The sequence below is a fragment of the Talpa occidentalis genome, unplaced genomic scaffold, assembly GCF_014898055.3.
Source record: "Talpa occidentalis isolate TD23 unplaced genomic scaffold, MPIMG_talOcc4v2.1 talOcc4.4, whole genome shotgun sequence".
Classification (NCBI taxonomy): Eukaryota; Metazoa; Chordata; class Mammalia; order Eulipotyphla; family Talpidae; genus Talpa; species Talpa occidentalis.
This window is the reverse complement of record NW_023604295.1, coordinates 24,282,976-24,298,249: the sequence shown is the minus strand read 5'-3', so window position 1 is coordinate 24,298,249 and position 15,274 is coordinate 24,282,976. Positions and strand designations below refer to the sequence as shown.

At 34.3% G+C, this 15,274-nt stretch overlaps 1 long non-coding RNA gene across 1 annotated transcript in view; it reads left to right on the top strand.

Moving 5' to 3' along the window:
- LOC129146722 (uncharacterized) overlaps positions 1–13,050 on the top strand; it is a 257,208-nt gene extending 244,158 nt beyond the window's left edge. The window contains exon 3 of the long non-coding RNA XR_008553812.1: positions 12,888–13,050. This is a non-coding gene — a long non-coding RNA (uncharacterized LOC129146722). The remainder of the gene's footprint in view (positions 1–12,887) is intronic.
- Positions 13,051–15,274: the final 2,224 nt, after the last annotated feature.

Below are 15,274 nucleotides of genomic sequence, written 5' to 3'. Positions count from 1 at the left end.
TTTCATCTATATTGTACTTTTCCTTTGTTGTTCTATTTCAAACTTGTTGAAACAGATACTTCTTATATTTCTGACCTTTATATCTTAATAAATGCAATTAAGGGTATAATTTTCCTCTATTTCTCTTTCACTTATGTCCTTAGATTTTACTTTTTAGAAAGCATTTTTATTATCATTCTTTTCAGACATTTTCTTCTCTTTATTGTTATTTCTTCATTAAATTAAGGTGTAAATGAAATTTATCTCTTACTTGAAAGACAGAATACTAGTTGTTATAATTCTCTAGTTAAATTGCATTATGGTCAGAAAATATTTTATGGGTCTTTTAAAATTTGTAGTTTATTTTTTAAATGAAGCTGCTAATTTTTTTTGAATATTACTTTTTATTTTATTTATTTTTTTAAATATTTATTTATTTTTTATACAAGAACTGGAGTACAGGCCAGATGCATTGGAGGGTGAGAGGATTCACCAGAGACAGAGCAGGGAACAGAACGGGCAGATTGACTGAAATACCCTGCTGAGGGGAGCAGTGGGCAAGTCAGGAGAGGTCTGCTGCACCATGTGGGTTGCTCCCTGGCCAGGGATCGAACTCCTGCTGCAGTGGCTATGAACACCTACATAGGTTGCATCTTAACCCCTTGTACCACCAGGGAGGCCCTGAATATTACTTTTTTAAAAAAATATTTTTTATTGCACTATTATTGGCCTGCATAATTTTTTCCCATAATATAAGCGTAGGATCCCCCACTTCAGGCATTGTTGCCATAGTGCAGCCACCACTAAATAACCTAAAGTACACCACTATAGACCATTGTACCCCTCCTTTTTCTGTTTTTATTCCTCTAGTAACCCCATTCCATAGTCAGATTTTAATGATAAGTTTTTAGATTTACATCACCCCCCACTTTTTTTTTCTTTCTATATTCCACATATAAGTGACACCAGCTGGTATTTCTTTTTCTTCTTCTGGCTGATTTCCCTTAATCTCAGCCCTTTCATTTCACCCCTATTTTGCCATGAATGACAAGAGTTTATCTTTTTTAACAGCTGAGTAATATCCCATTGTGTGTGCTGTGTGCACATGTATTGCATCTTCTTAATCCATTCCGCTATTTTGGGACATTTAAGCTGTTTCTACATCCTGGCTATTGTAAACAATGCAGTGAACACGGGAATACAAATTTCCTTTCAAATTAGTGGCTTTGTGTTCTTTGACTAGATACTTGTTTTGCAAGCCTCTTAGGCCAGGTAGGTTCACTAGCAATTTGTCTGTTTGGTTTTTAATTTATTTATTTATGCATAGACGAACTGGGGTATAGGCCAAAGGTGTGGGGGGTGAGAGCATTCACCAGACACAGATTGAGGAACATAACAGGTAGATTGACTGAAATATACTGCTGAGGGGAGCAGCAGGGGCGAGTCACGAGAGGTCTGCTGCACCATGTGGGTAGCTCCCTGGCTGTGGATCGAATGGGTGCTGCATTGGCTACAAATACCTTCATAGATTGCATCTTAACCCCTTGCGCCACCAGGGATGCCCTGGTTTTAGGAATTTGAAGGAGAATTTTGGAGCCCTTGGAATCATTTTTGCAGGTTTGAGAGGTAAGCAGGGGAAATCAGTCAGCATGGAGATAGCAAATTGAGTCCCACCATGAATCTCTATATGCTCTTTTCTCTGGGCTTTCTCTGGCATTCTCTCATGCCTTCTTCCTCTCGTAGTTGCTTGTCCTCTTGTAGCTGTTCCCATGTAGCTGTCTTGAGTAATGCTACACTTATATCCCTGACCTCTAGGTTCATGTATACACATGTATACACACCCAGGCTAAGGTGTCCATAAGTCAAGAATGTATGTTTCATACCCAAACACCCTCCACGTTAACAAGTTCAAAGCTGCAGGTGATAGCCACAGAGGCTAATGGCATAAAAGCCTGACCAGGGCCTCCCCTGGTGGTGTAGGTGGTTGAGCGCTGTGCTGTGAAGCTGTCCACAGCCTCTGCAGCGCCGGTTCAATCCTGGCCAGCAGGCGAGGGTCCCACATGGCACGGCAGACCTCTCCTGCCTCCCCTGCTGCTCCTCTCAGCAGTGTATTACATCAGTCTGCCTGGTTCTGCTCCCCGCTCTGTCTCTGGTGAATCCTCCCACCCTCCTGCGCATCTGGCCTGTACCCTGGTTCTTTCATAAAATAATCTTAAAAAAAAAAAGCCTGACCAACTTCATTTACAACACCTATGAGTGGCATTGCTTAGTCATATGGCAGATCCAGTTGTAGTCTTTTGAGAAACTTCCATTCTGTTTTCCATGGGGTTGAACATTCCCATCAACAGTAAAGTTCCTTTTTCTCCATATACCCACCAGGATTTATTGTGATGGTATTTTGATACAGGTCATCTTCATAGGTGTGAGATAATATCTTATTGTGGTCTTGATTTGCATTTCTCTGACAGGTGATGATGAGCGTTTTTTACATTGGCTATCTTTAGGTCCTCTTTGGAGAAGTACCTATTCAGTTTTTCTGCCCATTTTGTAATTGGGTTATTTATTTTCTTTTTGTAGTATTATATGAATTATTTTAAATCTTTGATATAAGTACTCATCAGTTGTATGGTCTGAAAAAAAAATATATAATTTTTGCCATTCAGTGGGGTGTCTTTTTATTTGGTTATAATTTCTTTTGCTGTGCAGAAGCTTTTTAGTTATATGAATTCCCATTTGTTTACATTCTCCTTTGTTTTCCTTGCTGCTGAGACAAATTCACAAAGATGTTGTAAAGTGTTTTACCTACACTTTCTTCTGTGTATTTTATGGTGTTAGGTCATATATCCAAATCTTTTATCCACTTGAATTGATTTTAATCTGTGTTGTGAGACAGTGATCTAATTTCATTCTTTTGCATGTAGCTTTCCGGTTTTTCCAGCACCACCTATTGAAAAGGCTTTCCTGATTCTTGTATATATTCGTGGCTCCTTTGTCATAGACCAAAAAACCATAAAGGTGTCAGTTTATCTCTGAGCTTTCTGTTCTATCCCATTGTTCTTTGTGTCTATTCCAGTACCATGCTCTTTTAATTATTATGGCAATGTAGTATATTTTAAGATCTGGATATGCAATAGTGCCATTCTTCCTCTTATTTTTTGGTGAGGATTGCTTTGATGTGAATTTTTTTAAAAAATTTATTTTATTTATTTATGCACACAAGAACTGGAATGTAAGCCAGAGGTGCAGGAGGTGAGAGGATTCACCAGAGACAGAATGGGGAGCAGAACAGGCAGATGCACTGCTGAGGGGAGTGGTAGGCAAGACAGGAGAGGTCTGCTGCACCATGTGGGTTAGCTCCCTGGCTGGGAATCAAATTCATGCTGAAGTGACTGGTGATATCTTGATAGCTCTGAGACTTTAACCCCCGTACCACCAGGGAGCCCCTGACATGAATTTGTTGTTGTTGTTGTTGGATAGCAAAGGGTATCCCAAACTTGTTCATGTAACATGTCCTAAATACATTTGTTCAATGTTTCTAGTTATATATTTTAACATAAAATGTATTTTATGAACATAACTATATATTTTCAAAAACAAAAGAAGTGAGAAAAGTAGCATTATTTCACATTTTTGTTAGTCTTTAACGTCTCTTTCAATATAACTAAGTTCACATGTCTGTTTCTGCATTCAATATGTTGCAATATTTTATTTTGGTGAAAGTATAGGAAGAAAAATCTAGCCTCAGACAGATATGCATCTTGAAAACAGAGGAATCCTGGATCCCCTGAAAAGGTCTAAGAATCACAAGGACAGTCCAACTACATTTTGAGACTCCCTGACTTAATTCCATTTTTTTGTTAGATAATACAAAATAGTGATTTTCTAATTCTATTATTACCCCATCATTTAAGAATCCTTTGCATCTTTTGTGTATCTGATATTTTTCATTTTTTCTTTGCCTAAATCTATTTCAAAAATAATATATCTTGCTGTGTCTCTCCAGTTTTGGGTTCCTTCTAATTCAATGTTACTAGTAAATATTGGTATGAGAGAGGATAATCAGGCCAATTGATACATGCAAGAATTTTCATCATCACTTTTGATAAGGGAGTTGCAAGTTAAAACTACAGTGAGACATCATCTCACACTGTGAGAATAACATATTAAAAAAAATCCCAACAACAGTGCTGGAGAGGACGTAGAGGAAGAGAAACTCTGTTATACTTTTGATGGGGATATAACCTGGAACAACCATTTTAGCAAGTGATTGAATTTACCTTAAAATCCTAAAAATGAAAATACTGTATGAAACCAACATCCCACTCCTGGGCATCTATTCAAGGAATATGAAAGCATCAACACATGATCATATCAGTAGACACTGAAAAAATATTTGATAAGATTCAATATTCATTTATTATAAAAACCCTCAACAGAGTGGGGATATATGTAACATACCTCAATATAATGATGGCTGTATTCGACAAACCCACAGATAACATTGTAAATGGTTCAGGACTAAAAGCTTTTGCAGTAAGATGTAGTAAATGATGGGGCATCCACTTTCACTATTCCTATTCAACACAGTAATGGAATTTCATACTAAAAACATTAGGCAAGAGGAAAATATTTCAAATGTACAAATTGAGAAGAAGTAAAAAAAATCATATTTGCAGATGACATAATTTACATAAAACATCCTAAAGACTGGACTAAAAAGCTAATTGAAACAATAAATCAGTTCAAAAATTGGCAGGTGCAGAATCAATGTACAAAAATCAGCAGTGTTCCTGTATGCAAACAACAAGCTAAAAATGGAAGAAGTCAAGAAAACAATCCCATATACAATTGCATCAAAAACAAAACAAAACTCACACAAAACTAGGGATGAACTTACAAAGGAGGTAAAGGACTTGTACAGTGAAAACTGTAAGTCATTGTTAAAAGGAATAGAAGGCACAAAGAAATGGAAAGATATACTCTGCTTACAGATTGGAAAAATTAGCATTTTTAAATTATCATCATAACCAAAGCATATACATAGTTTGAGTGACATTCTTCAAAGAATGAACAAGGATTACTCATATTCAAATGGTTGGTGAGAGAATGGAGCAAACAGAACTTTCATAAACTGTAAGTATATAGCTATCTCTTAAAAATATATGCATACTCTATAACTCAGTTATTCTACCACTATTTACTTTAGAGAAATAACAGCATGTGTCCATATAAATCCATGTGTGTTAATGTTCATAGTAGTTTTATTTGTAGAACTGAAAACTGGAAATAAACAAGTCCAGAAAGTGAATGAAGGAACCAAAAGGGATATATCCATATAATGAACTCCTGCTTAGAATTTTCTTAAGAGGGCCTCCCCTGGTGGCAAAGCTGCACGCAGCCTATGCAGTGCCTGTTCAGTCCCCGGCCACCGGGGAGGGTCTCACATGGCGGGCAGACCTCTCTTGCTGTGCCTGCTGCTGCTCCCCTCAGCAGTGTACTTCCATCCTTCTGCCTGCTCTGCTCCCTGCTCTGGCTCTGGTGAAGTCTCTCACCCTCCTGCGCTTCTGACTGTACCCAGTGCTTGTATAAATAAATAAATAAATCTTAAAAAAAAAACCTCATAAAAAAAAGAATTTTCTTAAGATATGAACTTTTGAGAAATACAATAACATGATGAATTTTAAAACTGAATGTAGACAAGTTAAATAATAGGTGTATGTAGTATGATTACATGCATATAAAATTCTAGAAAATGCAAACTGATTTAATGACAGAAAGCTCAATGGGTGTGGCATATGTGGGGACATGGAAAGACGGAAGGAGAGATCGCAAATAAGGAAATTTTGAGAAATGATATCTTGATTATGGCAATCATTCTTCCTTTGTATACAATGGTGACTTCAAATTTTATACTTTATATATGGGCAGTTAATTGTGTCTTAGTTATATCACAATAAATCTACTTTAAAAGTACTTCACATCAACTGTTCTTTACCAAAAGATGATGATAAATTTCTTTCCTGTAGTTAAAACTTCTCTCTTGCATAGTTTAATGTGTAGTACTAAAGGGGTCAAACATTTAAGATGGTCAATTAGAACCAGGGGAGGTGTGAACGTAGGAAATAAACCCTTTGAAATGGTAAGGGGATAATGCTTCATTCAGATATTCATCACAAACCATATTCAGGCAAAAGTTAACAATTTAATTTTCATGCTATTTCACATTTTTATGACATCTCTACCTCTAAGTCTCACTTCCCCAACTTTCAGATTGGCATAATTAACTGTCTCACTGTATACACTATAAACAATAAACTCTGTATAAAGCAATTTTACAATATATTCAATAAGCCTGAATTGTGGAGAGTCTGAAATCTATTTTAAGACCAACAGTAGTACTTCCATCTAATATTTGTAAATAGTTTTAGAATTAACAATTTCTGTATAGATATGACTTTAAAACTTCCTAAGCACAAGATGTGAATTATCAGCCTCTTGGCTATTTCAAAGCAGATTCTTTCTTCCATGTAGACTCATATATCTGAACTATGGCAGGTGCATTTTTGATGCTTGTTAATTAAACTGTAATAGACATTATTGTTTTTCTTTATTTTTATTTTAAATTGTGATAAAATACAAAAAATATTTTATAATGATGCAATTGATCATACAGTTTTAGTAATGTTAAGTATATTCACATTGTTGTACAACCAATCTCCAGAGTGCTTTTTCAATTTGCAAAACTGAAACTCTACTGATTAAACAATAGCACTCCATTCCCCTCTCACCACAGTCCCTGACACCTATTTTTTGCTCCCATGAATTTATTTACTTTTGATTCCTCATACAGTAAAATCATATGGTATTTGTCTTTTTTTAGAAAATATATTTATTTTTACTTATTTATGCATACAAGAACTGGGGTGTAGCCCAGAAGTGTGGGGGGTGAGAGGAGTCACCAGAGACAGAGTGGGGAGCAGAATAGGCAGAGACTGAAACACACTGGTGAGGGGAGCAGCAGGCGAGACAGGAGAGATCTGCTATGCCATGTGGGAAGCTCCCATGCTAGGGGACCAAGCTCATGCTGCAGTGGCTGGCAATAGCTTGATAGCACTGAGACTTTAATCCCTGCACCACCAGTGAGGTCCTGGTATTTGTCTTTTTGTGAGTGACTATTTCATTTAGCCTATCTTTATGAAAGTTCATTTAATTTGTAGCATGTTTCAGGATTTTCTTAATCATGTTTGAATAATATTCCATTGCTTGTAATATATCACATTTTATCCATTCATTCATTATGTGCACTTGTGCTGCTTCTACCTATTTTGATTATTATGGATAATGCTGCTAGGAGCTTGAATGTACAAGTATCTGCTTTGGTGTATGGTAAAGACATACTCTTATAAAGAATCTTGGCTGTTCTCTGGCCAACTTTTCTCTTAACTCACTGTTGTACAATTGGGTCATCTAATAAACATTTTCTCGTCAAAGGAAATATGCTGGTTTTTTGTTTGGTTTTTTTTTTTTTTTTTTTTTTGGCTAGACTGTCAGCCAATCAAAATTGCCAACACAGATATGCAATATGTAAAAATTCCTTTAAAATTATCCTTTTTCAGAAAAGTTACTAATTTTATAGACTATTTACAATGCCATTATGTTTAATCCTATTCTATGGATATTGTCTTCATTATTGCTAATACTGTTATTACTCCTACTACTACTTCTACTAGTAACATTTAAATAACATTTTTAAATGAGACAACTGAAGTGTAGAGAAGTTAGCTTTAACGAAGTTTTCAAAACTGGATTTGGAAAGGCCAGGATTATATTTCAGCACATTATCCACATTAGGATTAGGAGACTTCATTATTCTCTGAACACTGACCTGACTTGGTTTGGACATATACATGAATTCCAATAAAAGTTCAGAATGCTATAACAATACTTTATTCTTCTTACAGGCTACCAAAAGTAATTTGGTAGATAAAATCCTATAAATGTGTAAATTTTGCATAGTTGGGTCCTACTGTATATAGTGTTTGGTAATTTGTATATCTTTCCATGTAAAATTATTTTGGAATATTTCCTCATATTACTAGATCATCTTATAACAATGATGATTACATAGTATCAGGTCATGAGGTTGCAAGAAATTATTTAATTGATACGGTTATTTCTGATTTCATTCTATTATGTGATATAATTACATATGTAATAATATTAGTCACTTAAAATGTATAAAAGTTATAATAGTTCAAGGCTTCTGATATATAATTCTAAATTCTTCTTTAGAAATTCAGTAACATTTGCCTTGATACCAGTAACATTAAGAGATTATTTTCTGTATTTTATGTAAACTAGATAATATTAATTAAAAAAAGAAATTTCTCCCACTAGAAAAAAAATCTAGTTGTTATTATTAACATTTATTTTATTACTTTGTTAGAGTAATAGAAATATTTTGTAATTCAATTGTGATTGAGGTGATATTTGTCAAAACGTATTGTATGTAGGACTGAAAGGGTGACTCTTACTGTATGTTAGTGATAGTAAAAATATAACTAAAGTTAAAATTAAGCAAAAAGTTTCATATTTCACTCAGGTTATATATCCCTCATGAATCAGTTGGGAGATTTCCTTCTGGAAGTGTTCATGCTGGGACCTATATTTGAGGGGGAAGTCCCCTCTCAGACACTGCAGAGAGACTGTACGTACAGCGAAAACTTTCATGTATTAGTTTGATTCATATTTTACTACCCCAAGGAATCATGTGGTTACTCATAATTTCAAGGATATTAAAACATACAGTTCTACTCAGAAGAAATACCAGACTATTTTGAACAGATCTAATGATTACAATATTTTCTGATCTTCTTAAAACAGATAACATTTCTCTTCACCAAAGATTATAAAAGTTAATATTACCTAAAAGTTAAAAAAAGATATTTGAGTTTTACCTTACTTAGAAACACTTATGTAGACCATGCAGCTTTTCTAAAATTAGTTTTCCTAATGATCTTTGATATTTTTCTGATATAATTTACAATGGAATTTACTATACTTTTTCCATGAAAGTCTGTATCTTCAGTAATACAGTAGTGGTTGGCACATAATAGCCATCCCCAAGGTATTATTGAGTAGTCTGAGTAATCCCAGTGAATAGAATGCTCCTAGGAGATAATTAAATACATCCTGTTAAAAGTCAGAAAGCTATGGTACCACAGACTGTAATTCACATTACAGTATTTATCAAGTTAGAAATTTTAAACAGAAAAAAAGTAATATAAATGAAGGATATGTTCATTTTTTCTTTAGGTTTTGTTTATATTTTATTCCAAAGGATGGAGTAGTGAATGTAAGAATCATTAGTTATACTTTAAATATGACCTCACAGTTAACACTTACTTGAGAGCAAATCTAAGGAGATGAAGATGATTAAAAAGATAGTTTCCATCACAGCAAAGACAGTGTTTCTACTTGTGTATGTTTTAAATTTGGACAATTTATAATCTAGGTAAGAGCACAGACCTAAACCCCTTCATGTACCTCAAAATTTAATATTCTTATAATCACCACTTATGGGGTGAATAGTATGTGTGCTTGCTGTCAGCTGACAGGAAATCTTTCACATGGGGTCCTGACTGGGGCACCGCAGTACTTCTGGCATTTTATATCCTGTCAGTTGAGAGAAGATTAGTTTTATGGCAGAGTTTGTGTTCTTTTTAGTGAAATTGCAGTGCGTTAACTTAAGTGTGAAGTGTGGAATTAGAGCATGATATATTCCTTTTAAAAGGTTAGTTTTCCAATATGCCATAATGCCATAGTTAAATCTTTAGTAAATTGTTCATGTGCAACAAAAGATATGCTTAATGTTCAACATCCTCACATCCTGAATTTCAAAATGTATGCTGTGAACGATTTAATTTTTTCATATATGTCAGTCACTGTTTTTTCAACATCTATGATATCTCCATTCATTTTGTGATACAATTGCATATCTAATAAGCATAAGACTCATCCTAGCAAAAGCATTACAATTCACAGCTTGAAGAAAAGAATAATACAATGTTAAAAATCAAAGGCAAGACCTTATGTCTTGAACAAACCATCCAGATAAAACCTAGGCTATTTTATTCCGATAATAAATAACCCAATGCCTTCATTAACCTTTATTCTTTATTATTAGCAGTCTTGGCACCATGGCTGTGAGCTGAGCCCAGCAGTCTGTCCATGAAGTGACATTTTAGAGATTGGCAAAGCAATGCACTTTGTGTCAGAGTACACTATCTTCAGTTTTTGTCCTTCACAGCAGGAGAAAGTCTCTCTGGATACTTTTGTCCTTTTGAAAAGAGATTTGAGTGCATGTACACATAGAAACATGAATATAAGAATTTCCTGCTAATATATATAAAAAAGCATTGCTAATATTTTTATTTAAAATGGAAGATATTTGAACTGTGTGAGTTGTAATATTAGAGTTGTTTGAAAAGTGTCTTAACCAAATTGCAGCCAAAGAAAGAACTTAGAATCAACATAGTTGTTTGAGATTTCCTTAAAGGATGCATTTCATTCTATCATGATGTGCGAAGAATTAAACAGAATCTTTTCTGGTCTTTTCATTTGCTCTAATAATGTGGATTATTATTTACAGAAAGGAGATAAGCAAGACGTGGTAGCCACAAAAACGAAAAAAATGCAGCACTACGCAGTATTTGGAAAAAACAGAGAGATATACAAACAACATGCTTGGATCTTAATAATTTATGAAAAAAGGAAGAAAGAAATTTATATGTATAACAAATACCATGCATGTTAGTGAGAAAGCATATATTCGTGATGAGACTACATGTTTTTAATAAAAAAAACTATATATTAGACACTTCAGAATTGTTGCAAAAGATGACAGTATAGAATGGGAGTGCAAAATACATATAAAAAGGAATGATAGATGTAGATAGACAAACTGATAGATTATAGATGGATGGATAGATAGATAGATAAATGATAGTTAGCTAGCTAGCTATTCAGATAGGAAAAAATAGAGAAGGACCTTGCTTGGGCCAGATGATGATGTACCAACACATAAATTAATTCAGGCATCTTCCTGTGAAGTCCAAAAATAAAAATTTCAGTAAATTGACCTAGAAAATATTTGACCCTCTCTTCCTGTTTCCCATCCTCAATGTATTTATCAATAAAGGAAACTGCCTCAAATAGGTATACTTGTGTGCAGGGTCAAGTTTAGTTAAAATTATAAAATAGAAAAGTATTATTTGTAATTTAATCTCTTTGAGCCCTTTCTTTGCTTCTATGACTAGGATCAAAAAATCTAGTCTGCATATCCTGTTCAATGCCAAAATTCAGTAAATTATTTATTTTAGGATTGTTAAGACAATCTATAAAACTTTCTCAGGAATAACTGGGACACAAGAATGAGGAAAACCAGAGAGTAATGATATTTTGCTTAATGCCTAATACATATATATGTATATATACTACATATATAGTATATAGTATATTAATACATATTATATATACATATATATAGAGAGAGAGAGTATATACAGAACATCACAAAGTCTTCATTGTCCTAGGATTTATTTCTAAGGAGACGCCAACAATGCACAAATAAATCTATAGTATAAGTCAGTAGTAAGGGCTATGAAGAAAAAAAAAAAACAGAAAAGTCACAGGGAAATCATCTTAATAGAGAAATAAAGGAGAGACTCACCGAGAAGGTGACATTTGAACAGAATCCTGAATGACAACAAAAATTCTAAGTTCATCCAAGAATTAATGAAATGGAGATTCAAATATGGGCCTGTATTATAAAATCCATATTAGTAATATAGTTGGGTTTTCTAGCCAGAGACTCAGATAAACAAATAATTATTTTTCTCTAATTTAACATCAATTCTACTTTGAGCTGACATTTCAAATGATGGCAGCAAACTAAATAAATCCTCAAATAACAGTGATTTCTGACTTAAATTAAGTCAATTCAGTTTTGTAATTGCTCTAATATTCTTTTATTCTCCATAGGATTTATCTAATCAATAGCAGAGGTAAAGCATGGGTGGGGTATAGGGAGAATTACATAGCATCTTATGTCCAAATGATTGAAATAAAAGCATTGGTTCACAATTGTTCCATGCTTGCATTCACTAAAATGCATACCATTGTCTGCACCTCTGCTATCTTCTCTCCATCTTTTCTTCCTCCCTGTTTCTTTTTTTTTTTTTTTTTTCTATTTGACCCAGGGTACCCTAGTGAGAAACACAGAACTGTCTCAGTCTTTTTTTGTTCGGTTGTGCTCTATGACCTTTAGGGGCAGGAAATGGTAGATTGGGTTTCAAAACTCTCTGTCAAAACTGGTTTCAAAACTGATACCTCATCCTCCCTTCTGCTTCTACTTCCTTCTAAGAATTGAAGGGAATTTCTCCAAGCTTTCTCCTCAGATGCCCACAACAAAAGGGAAATTGTCACTAACCTTGTATATAATCATGTTTAGGGGAGTATAGCATCATTCCCTCCACACTGAAGTTAATAAGGAGGGCAGGATAACCTCTAATGCCATATCTTTTCAACATATAACCATTTTTCTTCCATTTCAAGTTTTCTTTCCCAGCTCCAGCTTGGAAAATCTTTGGTGGAAAATCATGTGGTGATGGAGCAACTGCCCAAGAAAATAATCTTTTTTTTTTTTTTTTTTTTTTTTTGTGGGACCCTCGCTGACGGCCAGGGAATGAATCTAGCACTGCAGAGGCTGCAGGCAGCCTAGCAGCCCAGCGCTCAACCTCTGCGCCACCAGGGGAGGCCCCCAAGTAAATAATCTTTCTTTCTTGTTTAATTATTAATTTTAACGTGGAAGCAGAGAAATTATGTCTTAATTTTTTTTTTCCCTTCAGGACAGAACCCTTAGGGTTGAAGGATGGGGCCTTGTAAAACAACTGAAGAAATTCAATGAAGCTTGAAAGAGGATAAGCAATTAAATGTTTCACACTTTACAGGGTGCAGATTAAAGAGTCTCAAGCCCTCTAATCACAAAACATACAAATCTCCAAATAAAATGTATAAAATATTACCTAATGAATGGCTGCTGCTGTCAAAGCCAGGAAGGAAATGGAAGATAACACACAGCACAAACTCTAAGAAGATGTATATATAGCTGATGGAGGTGAGGGGACTGTGGAAAAAGACTTCAGCCTATTCAGGGAAGACAGTCAGGTTAGCAATACCAGCCTTCTCTAGGTTTGGTGATTTTTTTCCTTTACTATTTCTTTCTTTTCTTAAAGATTTATTTATGCATACAAGAACTGGGATACAGGCCAGAGGTATGGGGGTAAGAAGAATCACCAGAGAAAGAGTGGGCTACAGAACAGGCAGATTGACTGAAACACACTGCTGAGGGGAGCAGAGGGTGAGGCAGGAGAGGTCCGCTGCACCATGTGGGTTAGCTCCCTGGCCTAGGATCAGCAACTGTTGACAGCTTCATGGTGCTGAGACTTAACCATTTGTGCCACCAAGAGGCCCCTTATATGCAGTTTCTGAGACATGAGATTGGTAGGGACTGGAGATGTCCAGTCACTGTTGAACGTGGTGTGTGAGTTTCCCATATTTGTGGTATCACTGATAACTCTCTGGGTTTCCAGAAAAATAACTCTATAGTCTGCAGAAATAATATATTTTAAGACAACATAACAGAACTTAATGTCACATATCCTCAAATTCATAAGATGCTTCCCTGTTACTTTTTCCTGTTTTCTGCTTATCACTAACATCTTCCAGTACTTAATATACTTTTTTTTTTTTTAATTCTTTACTGAGTCAATTTAAAGAAATTCCATGAGGCTAAAGATTTCTGATTTTTAATCACTGCTCCTTTCCTAGCTTCTAAAAGGGTTCCTGGCAGCGTAATAAGCAACTCCAACACAATTTTTTAACAATAAATGAATGGAAGGATGAGTGACTTGTGATTACGCATTTATCTTTCATTCATGCAGATGCACTGATGTCTATGGGACAATCCATGAGCCTGGAAAAGGCTTCATCAAAGAAGGAAATTGCCTTTCTTACAAATAAGATAATATGTAATTATAAGTGATGATATTATATAAAGTGTTAAAAAGGATTTAAAGGGTTGAAAATAAAATACCAAAAGGAAAACAGGAAAGAAGTTATTTTAAGGTAAAAAGAAAATAACAAATGACTTAAAAAGTGAGTGTAATTAATACCATTGTAAGATTCAGAAATTGGGAGAAAAATCAACAAACACATTTTCACATTTAGTTGAGAAATATAATAACATATTTTGTGACTAAGAACTTTGATATCATGTTTAGACACAAATCACACCTACTAGCTATGTTTTAACTGAAAATAAAATGGTTTACTTTAATAAAAATCACATGTGTTCCAATGTGGAGTTTATTATAATTGATGGGAAATACTATATGTTTAATTCACCTCTTGCTCATAATGTAATTTTTGAGCAGGCATAAATAATGTTCAGTTCTTCAGATCAGCGAGAACAGTAATCTTGCCTCTAGCATTAATTAATTGGCAGCTTGTAAAGTTGAGAGGCACAATTTCATTTATGTAAATATTCTGTTTCAATTACCCTGGGTTATAGATGAATGGTGAATAGCTTAGTTATAAGAAGAAATCAAGATGCACTTTAATTAATACATTCAGGTCTACTTCTGCAAGGATATAATAATGTTAAAGGAATTTCATGTTATGTATTCACTTTGAATTTATAATTTCTTTTTAAAAATGCTACTGTTACTTCATCCATGTAAACAGATTTTATTGTTCAAATCACTAATTCTATTACTTAAAATTATATTACTTAAAATATGATTGAATCCTTAATGTGGATTTCTATCAAGCAGCCAATATGAAATAAAATAGCCAAAACTTAATGAGGCCTTGTTATGACCCAGGATTATTTCCTTTATACATATAGCTAATATATATACATGACCTAATTTATACATGTAAGTTTATATATATAAACTCAGTTTTTAACACAATAGTATGGACATTAATTTAACAGATAACTGAGGTTTGTTAAAACTGAAGATAATTATCCCAGCCATATAAGCCGTGAGCAGTGGATCCAGGATTTAAATACAGGTAGCCTAATACCAAAACAAATTCATGAACTACTGTCATGAAAATTATTATAGTAGTAGCACCTATCATTTATATGACATGCATGGTGATAGATATGTCCTATATATGTTATCATCTCTTCATTATTTTACTAGACCTCTTAGAACAAAATGATCAT